Here is a 13,265-nt window from a genome sequence, read left to right on the forward strand (position 1 = left end):
TTATAGCAGCTCTTTCACAGAATGTTAAACAGAAAATAGTTCTTCAGCTTTAAAGTAATGGGTGGCAGGGGGAGAAGTAGGATCATTCTCTTAAATTTGTACCATGTCTTCACTGCATAATCAAAATGATTACTTCATCTCATTATTAGCAAGGGTGGAGATATTCGAAAAGCAAAGACATTTGAAAGCAAAGACATTGTCTAGCAGAACACAGCCTATGGAAGTTTCCAAATTGAGAAGCAGATCCTAAGCTCAGTGTGGCCAAGTCAAAGAGAAATGATAAATGTTCTCTGCAGAATAAGTACTGAAGTAAGGAATGATGAAAGAGATAGAAGTAAACATAGGAATTGGGAAATGCTAGTGGAGTTCACTGAATGCCACATAGAGGGCTGGTCATCTGTGTTCAGGGGAGGTGGCTTCAGACTGAACGGATGCATCTGAGAATTCTTAGTCTCCTCTCAGACTTTCGTGGAGAATGGAAATAAGAATAAAACAAATAGAAAGGTTTTTTTAAAGATACAAGACAGCACAAAAAATTTGCAATGACCATTAATAAGGTTGGGTCAGAAATTATGTGGGATATTGAGCCATCAAATCATTAAGCTTCAACATAGAACTTGGCAAGTTTGTCATGGACTCCAATCTGTTTTGAAGGTTAAGGGTGTATGTTAGGAGAATTGAAAATAGCTTCTCCCTCACACTGTCTACATCTTTCTGCAGACACACTTCAAATTGAATTAAAATCATGTAGCTGGTGCTAGCATCTTACAAAACTAAGGATAATAGGTATCTCGGTAGGGAGTAGGAAGTTCCCCATCCCCAGCCTCCACCTCCCAAAAGTTAAGTTTCCTTATCTATTTATTCTCATCTTTAATCCTCAGGATTCAGAGCAGATCTCTGCTTCTCTTGCTGAATCACAGCTATAAGGCTTCCTCAAGCCTAAAAGTGGTAGAACCCTCTTATAAAAACATATTGGATGTTAATTCACTCAATGGCTTTACTCAGACCAGGATTACCACTTAGCTCATTCTACTGTGGCCACAAGTGATGCCTAAGGAAGGACTAAGTACCATCGTATTTGTCCAGTTCTTCCACTTTGTGGATCAGGGATTGCCTAAAAAAACGTTTTGTCTGTGGTTAGGGAGAAGCTTTCCAATGCAATTTTCATCAGAGGAATGTTTGTAGACATCTATTACTGCCCACTATTAACAGCAGAACAGGCTTGATGGGTAAAAAACCCTGGTCTGGGAAAGCAACTGTTCTGTTCCCAAGCACTGATCTTTTCTGCTTTTTATAGATAACATTCCTCCCACATTCCCTTTGCCTAGTCTGTCTTGATAGACTAACTTCCAAAATATCATTAAAAGTTTTTAAAAGAAAAAAAAAATCTGCAATGATGGTTTTTTGGGGGAAAGAGCAGATAAAACAAGCAATATTACCTTTTTATAGTGATTTTCCTTTGGAAGCCAAGACAATTTACAGAGGAAACTGGGAGATTTGCTACTCTTACTTTTAAGGTGAGCAATATCTGAGAAGTTTTGCAAGCCTGAATAGGCACAATTATTGGGATGAGGCTTGATATGAAATTGGATTATAAAGTACACCAAGCAGAGCTGGGGAGTTAACATGGCTATGATTTATGACAGATTTTTTTTATTATTATCTCAAAGAAGCTGCAAGGAGAATAGGAGGATTACAAAATGGTTTTGAGCAAGCAGACAAGAAAGAAGCCCTGGATAACACCAAGAATGTTAGGTATTTTGTAGAAGAGAGTGACAGAAGGTGAAAGTATCATGGATATGTGGTGCATGAGGTCTGAGGCCAGCACAAGCCAGACAAGCATAGTGGGATTTAGCCATTGAAACAAACAATTTCCCCATAAGAAGACATATTTTTGGTGTTTCTTACTGGAATTTGCTCCCCACCCTACTAGCCCAACAGAGCTTGTTGTTACTTGAGCATCAGGGCACACTGCCAGGTCAACTTTCCCAGGCTTTCCTAATAGGAGTTAGTCCCTGCTATGTGGGAGTCCTAACAAGCATAAGATACACTTTATCTGTTTAAAATAATTAACTGTAGAGGCTTTTTTTTTTTCTTTTTAACTTTAAAGATAAAGATATTCAAAAAATGAATAAAGGAGTTTACTTTTTTAAAATTATTAAATAAATGTTATACATAAAAAAGGAGTAAGGCAAGTTCTCTGTAAGGATTTTACAGGTCAGACTGCATGATGGCAGCCCTATTTGGCTTTGTCATTTATGAATCAAAGAATCAATGAAAGCTGAATCAACCATAAACCTAACTCCAGTGGAAGACAGAGGAGAGAGCAACATGCCTGGCTACAACAACATCACTTACCATGGGAACAAGTGCTTTACTGATCTCTCCCTACCCCATTCCCAGACAGTTTATATTCATCTGATTAGCTACACCAGTTACATCACATATGTCATTCACAACAGGATTATGTCACCCTTCAGAACCATTCTCTACCCATAGTAATCACTATGGGCTAAATGAAGAGTCCTGTTTATTAAGCTACTGAAGAAAGAACTATATTTTTAAAAAGAATATTTTTTAGGCTTACTGGCAGTTGGAGTAAGGTTGGGATGAGTACCTATTACACTACCTCATGTATCACCAGAGACTGGAGAGCAGGTATCACCAGAGACTGGAGAACACATTTTGGCAAGTTTGCTGTAGAAAAACATATTGCTGTCAGTCACCAAATGAAATTCATCCCCCTAACAAGAGGGAGTTAGGTTCAGGGTTAGCCTTCAAAGAATGTTACTTGTAATTTACATTGATTTTGTCAACTAAATCTGGCCAAATGTCCCTACATTGAAATTTAAAAGAATATATTATAAAGTTTCCTAATGAAGTAGCACTTCAATTTCAAAATTCACCTGTTTCAAGGAATAGAAGACAAAGGAATTTTTAAAGGATTAACCAACAAAAAAGTAATTTACTTCAGCAAATCCTTGCTTCTGCAACTTTTTCATCTGAGCACCAAACTCAAAGAGTGATTATTTGCTATTGCCCTCACTAGAGTACTGTGACTCCCTTCGTTCTTCTCTGCAGCTGCAATCTGGCCTTACAATTGCATGCTTCTTATTGACTGATTCCATTAGGCACCTTCACCTCTGCTTTCACCTCTGCATTGGGCCCTCTGCTTTCTTTTCTGAGCAAAACCTTGAATCTGCATTTCATTGCTCCCTCACTTTCAGGACTCCTTAGTTACTTACACAAGAAAGCAAAAGCTATCAGACAACAGATCCTGCTACTTCAGAGATTAACTTGAGGGCTATTTCTCTAGCAGTTAGCTGCCCACTTAGATTCATAATTTAGCCATTAAATAGTAACTAGACACTGGTCTAAAGACAAAATAGGCATGAAGGAGACAATGATCCTTGGGATCTCCCAGCTCTAATATTTTAGTGATGTATGACTCAATTGGTTTATTCTCATTGGATTCAGTAAATGAACTAAAAGTATTAATACAGCATTTCAATATGCATTATCATCAGCTCAAATGTCTGTGAAACCTACCATGCTCCTTCACCTTGTTACTGTGTGATCTTTTGAAGACATTGGATCATCCTTCACTGCCCTTTGAAGGCATGCAATGCAGCAAGAACTTTCAGGAACTCTTCCAAAGATATTAAAGTTACTCAGATTTGCACTTTTAACAGAACTGACCATTAAGTAACTACCCAAGTTTCAATTATACACCAAATAAACAGCAATAATTGCCTTTAGAAACATGCGTACCTTTTGCACCAAATACAATTCAGAAGGTGCAAGTGCTTGAATACTCATTGTTTTCTGGTACTTGCGTTCTCTTTAAGAATCATCCTAGTCCAGAAGCTGATCAACACTAAAGGGTCAAATTGTAAATAGAATTTTTACCATAATTAAGACTAACATTAAGATGATTGTGTTATTTATGCAATATTTAGAGGCCATGTAAAATAACTTAACTTACTAGAGAGAAAATATTTTTAATTTTAAAGTCATACAATTACCATCACAAGTACAATTTTGGGTGAAAAGTACTGTATTATTTCAAATGGAAATTTACCAGGTATGACTGATGCAAGCTTTTGTAGATCACGTAAAATATCTCTTTTCCAGCTTAGATTGCTGGAAGTGGCTATGGTTTTCCCAGTCATTTTCTAACAATGCAAGTAAGCAACATGGATTACGTTCCAGCTGCCAAAAGTACTCCCTGTGCCCCGTGCTGAAATTTTTTCCCTTGGTTATTTCATACTGCTGGACAGTAAACCACAGGAACTTCAAATTACAGGAATTCTTACAGTTTATTCATATTAAAGTCTTGCTCCAGTGACTTGAGGTCTGCTATTTTACACTACACATGATTCCTAGTTCCCAAGCCTGCTGACTCACCAATTCATACTGAATCATATCAGTAGCTCCAACTGTTTTTCATTTTTATGTACTACTTGTTTGCCTTTGAGCCAATTTCTCAAGCTTTCTGTATGAAGAAACTAAAGATTGCTGCACATGAATATGAACAGGATGCATGCTAACCATACCTGTCTGCACTCAATTCCTTTTTGCTAGAAAAATAGCCTTATTTCTAATGGGTGAAAAATGAATGGATGCACGTCAATCCTTTTACCACAAAAATGTCTATCAGCCCCCTTTTTACCCCACCCTATCAACTTTGGCATATTCTTTTTCATTTGATCTACCCACGAATAAAAGTAGTTATTAGCATTACAATGTAATACTCTGAAGTATAACTCTTGAGTTCCCATAATATCATATTTATTGAGAAAACACTGCATGATCTGACTTCACTTTGTTAAAAGCTTTGAGGTGAATTGTTTTAGGAACAGTGCAGCAACAGCTTCAGCCAAATACAAAGCAGGTTGGAACCCACAAATTCCCGAGAGCTTCATTACCCAAGCTTATACAACTGCTAAATTTCTCCACTTGCACTGCTTAAGTAGATCCTACCAGCGGGGCCAAACTGTGGAGTTAGTCTGGGGGTGTGTGTTCGTTGGAAATTAGGAGTGGAAGTGACAAGGAGGCAAAAAAAACCCCACATTTCCTAAACCCTCATAGCCCCAGACCTCATAGGATCACAGAAGTGTTGGTTAGAAAGCCACTCCATGTTCTGTGCTTTCTTCCCATTCTCCAAGTGGAAGCAGGAGTTAATTTGTGTGACACATACACCCCCTCGCCTACACTGGCTTGTAAGGACATCTTCTGGTAGCAATTATTCCATACTCCTGTGAGTCAGCCTTTCTTACCCTCAACATAGTTGCAGAAGAATCTAATCTGAAGCAAGTGACAACAGTGAGTCTAACAGACCAGAATTTTCCTTCTTTCTCAGCATGAGTAGACAAATAAGTTGCCATTTCTGATGCTATTTGACAGTGTTCTTCATAAGTGAGAAAATTTTCCTCAACATAAAGATTCTTCTAGGAAATTGTCCACTTCTCATCTGGACAAAATTTATTCAATTGCCCTGAACTCAACTCAGTATTGACAATACCACTTGACTCTCTGAACGTAATCCTTTATGCTACCATCATTCATTTCAACATTCTTTGGCAAAGTCACGGTAAAAAAGCATAACACATTCCTTATAATCAGGAACAGAAGAAACATGGAGAGAACATATGAGGATCAGACAGAATGCTTACAGAAGTGAATGGAAAGACCACTGTGGATGTACCTAAGTCATCTATGTTCCTATTTACAGTAGGCTAAAAACCCACAGGCTTCCTGCACAGTCTGGTCTCTCCAAATTCCTGGCATATATACTTGCATGGAGAGGTAGAAAACACTTAAAAAGAACCACAGAAACAGTTGTTCAGAGGGACCTCTGGAGTTCTCTAGTTTGATCTCCTGCTCAAAAAGCATTACCAATAACAGATTAGATCAGCCATGGCCTGAAGACCTACATCCATCCTGTACGGATGGACATCCATCCTACTCTCTGGGTAAGTGACCTACTCCAGAACTACATTAACTTAGCAATTTTTTCCCCCTAATGTCCAAGCAGAGCTGCCAAGCTCCAATTTGCAGTGCTTGTGCCTTGTTTTATCTTCTGGAACTACCAAGTTTAGTTCTGTTACCTGACAAAGTTGTTATTAGGTCACCTGTTAGTCTTCACTTCACCAGATTAAGCAAACCCAGTTCCCTCAAACTCCGATCACAAGAATGTGCTCTAGACTTCTGGCCAACTCTGCCAGACTCCTTCTGGTTTCTTTCCTTTCCTCTGGAAATGGGGGCCCAAAACAGGACGTAATATTCCAGTGGTGGACTCCTCAGCATTAGGAGCAAGGGCAGAGCCAGGTAATATGAGTCTTCACTCCCACGGTCTCATCTGATAATGGTGTAGGGCTGTGCTCATATCACAGGCTCTGCAGAAGAGACAGGAAGCTTACAGCCCTTTTCAGTATCAGAGGTATATCAATAGAACTCTTTTCTATGAGCACTGATTCAGGCCAAAAGATATCATTACAGGCAATTACTTAGTATCTCAGACAACTTTCATTCCTTTTCGTTCTTTTTCCTTCATGCAGGTACTACTTGACTGATTATTCTCCTTTTCCTCTTCTAGCAGGAAATTTATTCACTAAGAATTAATGAAAGCAAATTATTGTCTATTAAGATGTCGCAATTCCTAATCACAGGATTCAGCATCAAGAAGTAAAGAATGATTATTGGAACATCAAGGTTTAACTTAACATTTTATTACTTGGCAAGGCATCCTCTGAACTGACAAGGAAATGGACAGCCTTGCATAGTATATCCATACTGGTAGCTCTGAAACAGAATTTACAGAGTTTTAGGACTTTGTTTTTTAAGAAGCATTTAGCCTAGGTGCTCTCACACTAAAATAAAAAGTTTTACAAAAAATTAGATATAATTTTTGGATTAATTTACTGTTGTTAAAGCAAGTATTGGCAAAGACTTCATGCTTTGCATGGATTTACAATTAACAATCATTGCATTAACAATTGTTAATGACATTTATTGACTGACTAGATGTGTATAAGTTGCCCCAGCAACTGTGTTTGGAGAAAAGTAGAAGTGCTTATCCAGAGACCAGCTGATAGTCCTTCCCACTGAGTAAAGCAGGAAACAGCCTAACGTATTAAAGATATAAATGCTGTTTGCAACATTCAGAAGTCAACCTGGGTTACTCCAGGACAGGCCAACCTTCAGAAGCCAGTTCAAGCTTCCTCAGGAGAAGAAAACTTTGTCTTCTGGAATGAAAGGTTTGGTGCCTCTGATAGCAGAGCTGTACAGCATCTATCTGGATACAAGAGGTGAAGGTATTCTGAAAGAGGTCATTTTTTTAACTGAAGACCTTAAAACTCTAGATTTGGCAAAACAGGAGATTCAATTAATTGACAATTGCAAGTTGTGCAGTTCCCAGATTGAAAGTATATATAAATACAGAAAACATGTAGGAAATACAATAGATAAAAATCTCATCCTCATTGCTATCCTTCCCATACATCACCAGGTTCACCACCCTTTCTAATATTTCACCACCTGTAATGTTTTCTCAGGCTACAGATCATTAACTGGTGGCCACTGATTTTCAGCTCTACAGAGCAGATGAGACTTCTTATGAGAGGAGTCACTGGCCCTGCAGCATTGCTGTCCTTCCCAAGAGACACAGTGCTCTTTCCCGCAGCCCGAGCTCACAGTGTGGAAGAGATTTTGAATACCTCTTGCCTTCTTATAATGAAAAAAACCCACACAACTTGCAGGGGCTGGCCAGCCCCAGCCTTCCCCAATGCTGTGCCGCAGACAGGCTGGCACCCAGCCTCGCCGCAGAACCCCAAACGCTACAGTCACGCTCCCTCCGCGCTCAAACCTTTCCTGAGCTGTCCATCCTGCCACACCAAGGCGGGGGGCGGACAACACTTCACTCACGACACTGCTGGAGGCAGCCAGGTTTCCTCCCCCAACCCCCTCCCAGCCAGCCCTTACTTTCCAGGGCTTGCAGCCAGTGTGGATGAGCCCAGGACAGCCGCCAACCTGTTGCAGAGCTGCGAGCTGGACCCCTGTGGAGCCGCCTGTCCCTGCAGCAGCAGTCCATGCAAATATTTACTTATTGCTGCAGGTACATATAAACAGACGTGCATTAAACCAATTCAAACCACACTTAAGTATCACAGCAGATGTACCCTCCTCCAGAATATGGCCAAATATGTGGTGTCTGCAGCGACAGAGGATTAAGTGGCCAATTAAGCCTCTCAAAAGAGATTGTTTCCAATTAGAAGAATTAAGAAAAAAGAAGTATTCAATAAACAACTGCAAGTCCTCTACAGAAGTCATCACTGAACTTGTTTTGCTGTCTTGACTTTGATGGAAGATTAATGTTGGCATCCCCCCACCAGCATAAGAGTTATTTAAACCAGTTCCCCAAGAGGAATAAGTTGCACAGTAAGAATGGTTGTTTCCATAGGTATTTGCCAGCATAACTGTGTTCAACAGAAGCAAAGTCTTAAGTGTAAATCAATTTCATTACTAATTAGGTGCTACTGCAAGAGAATCAACCTTATGTGGCCAGAACTGTGAGCTCCTGGTGCGTCCCCAAGGTTTTCCAGGTCCAACCTGTCCTGTTCGAGTGCTCCCAAAGAACAGAGTTAGTCTGTCGGACCTCTAGCATTGTCTCCGTCTATCCACCCGCATGACTGGTAGTCACAGTTTGTCTCTAAGCAGCTCAAGGAGCAGGAGCCCAAGAGTCCGAACTTTCTGACTGGGGCTTGGGGTGAGCAGAGCCTGGAGCAGCGTTTGAGGTCATTGCTTGCCTGCCCTTCACAAAGCAGCAGTTCAACCATCTCCATTTAATATATGGCCTCTTACAGTAAAACAGCCAGTTTTGGCTTGCCTCAAAATACTGCAGTGCGAATTGCAAACGGGCACTTGCAACTCAGCTGCCAATGCATTAGGCTTGGGCTGATGCTTAGAGGCTGTTATCTCATCAGTCACTGCAAGACATCTCCATGCGTGAACAGCACTGACAAAGCAGTTTAGAAATCAAATACACAGGGTTAGCTTGAAGAACAGATAAGCAAACCTTGTGGCATACCCTGACATTTGTCACTGACATATTTGACCCATTGTCACATAAATATTTTGGGATTTTTCTGCTATAAAAAATCTAGGATTTATGTTTCCTAGCAATCAGATTGCTCTATGTGTGGATTTTTTTTAATAGTACTACTCCGTTAAGTGTTCATTTTCCCTCCTTTTAGTTTATTGTGATTTTTTGCTTTCCATGTTTTTTTTTAATTGGTCATCTCAGGCTTCTTTAAACATGATAAAATCTAGGAATTAAGTAGACTTTGCAAACAGGATGCAGGTACAGTCAGTCCGCTGTTCCCCTGTAACATCAGACCCATCTATGTATGTCCTTGGAAATTTTCAAGATCACATTGAATAACGCCTTGAGCAAGCTGATCTGATCTCAGAGCTGACCCTAACTTGAGCAGGAGGTTAGAGAGAAGATCTCCTGAGATCCCTTGCAACCTGGATTGTTCTTTGATTCTATGTCTTTCTGTTGTGGTCATTTCTATGACATTCGAGTTTCTTTACTCATGCATTAAGCAACATGACTAACATCTGCCATATATTGTTTGTTTTCTTCCCTCTCCCCAGGGAAGACATAAGGGAGAGTCTGGTATTGGCAGAGTGTTTTGCATTTGTTTGTTTGCTTAGCATGCATGTTGCCATGTGTTTACAACAGCAAACAATTTCAGAGAAAAGCTTCATTGAGTCAGAGTGGAAGGTATAATGATTATAATGGTCCTCAGAAATAGCAGGAGTTCCTCAAATCCTCAGGTAAGAGAGTGCTTCTTTCTTTATGTCACAACACAGCTGGACATAATTTTCCTCCTAGATTTGTTTTTCTCAGGCTTAATGTCTTGAATGTAAACTGCAGGATTTTGAACCTGATTCAGAATTCAATAGGGAACTAGGGAACCAGTACAGAGAGTAAAGGCTACGTCTAACGTTATGATAACACATGTTGCTGGGGAGAGTGCTACTATGTTCTGTGTTTGCTGAAGATGCCTAAGAATTGGCAGTTTCACACACAGACACATTACACGTATCAAGGTCATCTGGGATGAGACAAGGAAAAAGTTCAAAAACTGAGGACAGGACAGAATGGCAAATTGAAACACTCTTTTCCATTCAGAAGGAGAAAGGAAGAAGCACTGTGCAAGGGTATTACACGCTGAACTTTCCCAAATAAAGGACTAAGGTGAACAAGTGATTCAGAAACGTATATCTGGTGTATGTTCAGTGGAAAAAAAACCTGTGCATTGGTTGCAAGCGCTTCAAAATAGCTTCTTCTATCTATCAGCCCCATCTTACTGGCTTGAATACAACTTCAGGCAGCTGTTTTTCATACAGGGCTGATGTTTTCTAGGATTAAGACTGCCTGAAACTTCCTATTCTAATAAAATACTGAAAATAGTTTTCACTTACTTATCACTTGCCAAACCTTTTCAAGGGGCGACTGAAATTTCACATATCGATGATAAATATTTTGGTAGAATTTCACTCCTATATCTTTGAATGAGGCAAGGAAAAATATGTTCTGCCTTTGTTAAAAATATAGGCAACTCTTCTGTGAAAAAGCCCTGAAAACTCTAAAGAGACTATATGAAGACTGCTAAGGAAGTGGTCAGCCTTTTTCCAAAACAGATTTTTTGTTGCTTCTGTGAAAATATATCCGTATTTGGGCAAATTATAACCCTCTGAAGAATCTCAATTCATATACAACCAATAGTTACTAAAATATTTCTCCTTGTGCTCTGCTCTCTTGTAGCCTCTAGGCTCCCCAGACCGTGCATTCACCATCTCTAAAAGGCCAGAGATACAAAGCAAAAGGCCTGTAAGTCTTCTCCCATAGAGATGGAGAACCAATAAGCCAATAAGGCTTCTTTGGGCGGATCACTAATACTAAAAACCATATATTTCTTCTGTGCACATCAAGCTCTCTTTTCTGGCAAGAGGGATGAAGAGGCTGTGCCAGTGAAAAATATGTGCTAAAATGCCGGAGAACTCAACTGTTCACAGAAATCTTTTTGATTTTTTTACAAGGAGGGAGAAAAGAGATCACGATACGAACTCAGGTACAGAGGGAACAAGAAATGCTCAGCTTTGGTAAAGCCCAGAAAGGCATGACATGTAAGCTGCTAAGCTTGTATGTTATCTGCAAAAGTTTTGAATTGTGGTTTTATATTTACTTCCAGTTCATTGGCGAAAATGTTGAATGGACAGGATCTACATCAAACCAAACAGAGCCATCTCAGAAATGCGTTGATGAGGTTAGGTATCCACATATATACCCGCTCAGAGATCTCACACTCCAATCTTTTAATTGTTTTTCAGTTTAGCCTCATGTCAGCTTTCTGACTTCAAGATTGCCACGGCTGCTGAAAATAACATAACAGGAATAATTTTATCTTTAGGTTACTGATGTGCATGCAAAAGGTTTAAAATATTTCCCACTAGAAAGAAAACATTGAATAACTATTCAGTGAACTAAATAATACTAATTAGTTAATAGGTAGTTAACTAGTTAATAACTATTAAGTGAACACTGTTCAGCACCAGATGGAGAGGTCTACTATGGAAAAAACAATATAACAATGTGTGATTACAGCCTGTATCCTAATCACAGGATTAGGATCCTATATGTAATCAATGTGTGATTACAGTCTGTATCCTACAGTCTGTATTCTCATATGGGGAAAAGTTAAAGTTCCATGCAAGAGCTTTATTCTGGCATTTCCTATTGTTACTTCATCATTTCCCAAAAATTCTTCATTATTACTATTACAATCCATTATGCCTTGTTAAACAACAATAGGAAAGTTATTATCTTTGGCTCATTTCCTTTTAATAAAGGGAGAGAGAATCCTGTAAAATCCTGTCTTTGCCATTTTCTTCTATTAGCCTTTCAATAAGCAGATGGGAACAAAAATAATCACATCAGGCTTCTAGCACTCTTTTAAGATATAACTATCAGAAACACATGTTATTACCATCTTGACCTTGGCACGAAGGTTATGGCATGTTTGTTGAAACAATGCCAGTTGTTAGCCGGATGGCGAATTAAGTGCTACAAATCCCCGTTGAAGCATTTTCCTGTTTTCCCATGTGTATAAAAAGCTGATCTGAAAGTTTCAGAAAAGTGTTCTGGGAATTGAATGGGCAAGTACACTTAAATATCGCCAGTCAAACTTGTGAAGCAACTAGATATGGAAAAGCAAGAAAAAACACAAGAGTTTCTAAGTTTGTAGGTAACCCAAGAAATTTTCTCTGCTTTCTCTAGAGATCATCCTCAGATAGAACACTATTAAAACATTTTAAAGACAAAGGAGATGAAAAGCAAAGAAGCTGCTGTGTCGTTTAAACAGAAAATGTGTCGTGGGGTTTAAGAAATGCCAAGCAAATTACGGAAAAATGGAGAGCAGAAGTGAAGGAGCAGCTGGAATCTGTGGTGAATGAAGCCAGTGGAGATGTATAAAACAAGAAGTAGAAAGCCAAAAGGTGAGAGAGATGCTGAAGAAAACCAACGGTGAGTCCTGAAGCTCAGTTTAGAGACCTCGAGGAACTTGGAAAAGGATTGATGGGATCCCACCTACTGTACTGGTCTGGGTTGGAGTTTCTGCACTCCTTGCATTTAATAAATACAGTAACTCTAAGACTATGATACAGGAATGACAGCAACTGGTAGTAGTAGTGATTAAAGATGTGAACTCAACAGAGGTTAAAAAAAAAATCAAAGGCTAGGACAAATACTGATGGTGCACAAGTAGATGTGATTAGGAATGTCCTTACTAGCACCTGAAATGCTTGAATTGATCTCCAAGAGATGATCACAGTTATGTTTTATTTTTAGTTAAAGTTTTCATTTCAACTTTATGTATATACACCAAAGTGATACTGAGTGGTTTTAGGCATATTGTTTTTCTCTCAACCACCAGTTCAGCATAGGCTGAAATTTGACTTCTATCGTTGTTCTAGAGTAGTTTACAGAACAGCAATTGTGAGGATTATTTGTAAAATGATCTGCTTCTGCTTATTTGTGTGATAAACATTCGTAGCAAGTAATATCCAACATAAAATACCAGAAGAAAATGAAGTACAGATTTTCTAGTAGTCGTTTTCATAATCTAGACTTTATAGTATGAACTATTCATATCCTTTGGCTCAGAATCATCTGTAAGTCCATTCTAAGGCAAATTATA

Source organism: Rhea pennata, chromosome Z, assembly GCF_028389875.1.
Source record: "Rhea pennata isolate bPtePen1 chromosome Z, bPtePen1.pri, whole genome shotgun sequence".
Lineage (NCBI taxonomy): Eukaryota > Metazoa > Chordata > Aves > Rheiformes > Rheidae > Rhea > Rhea pennata.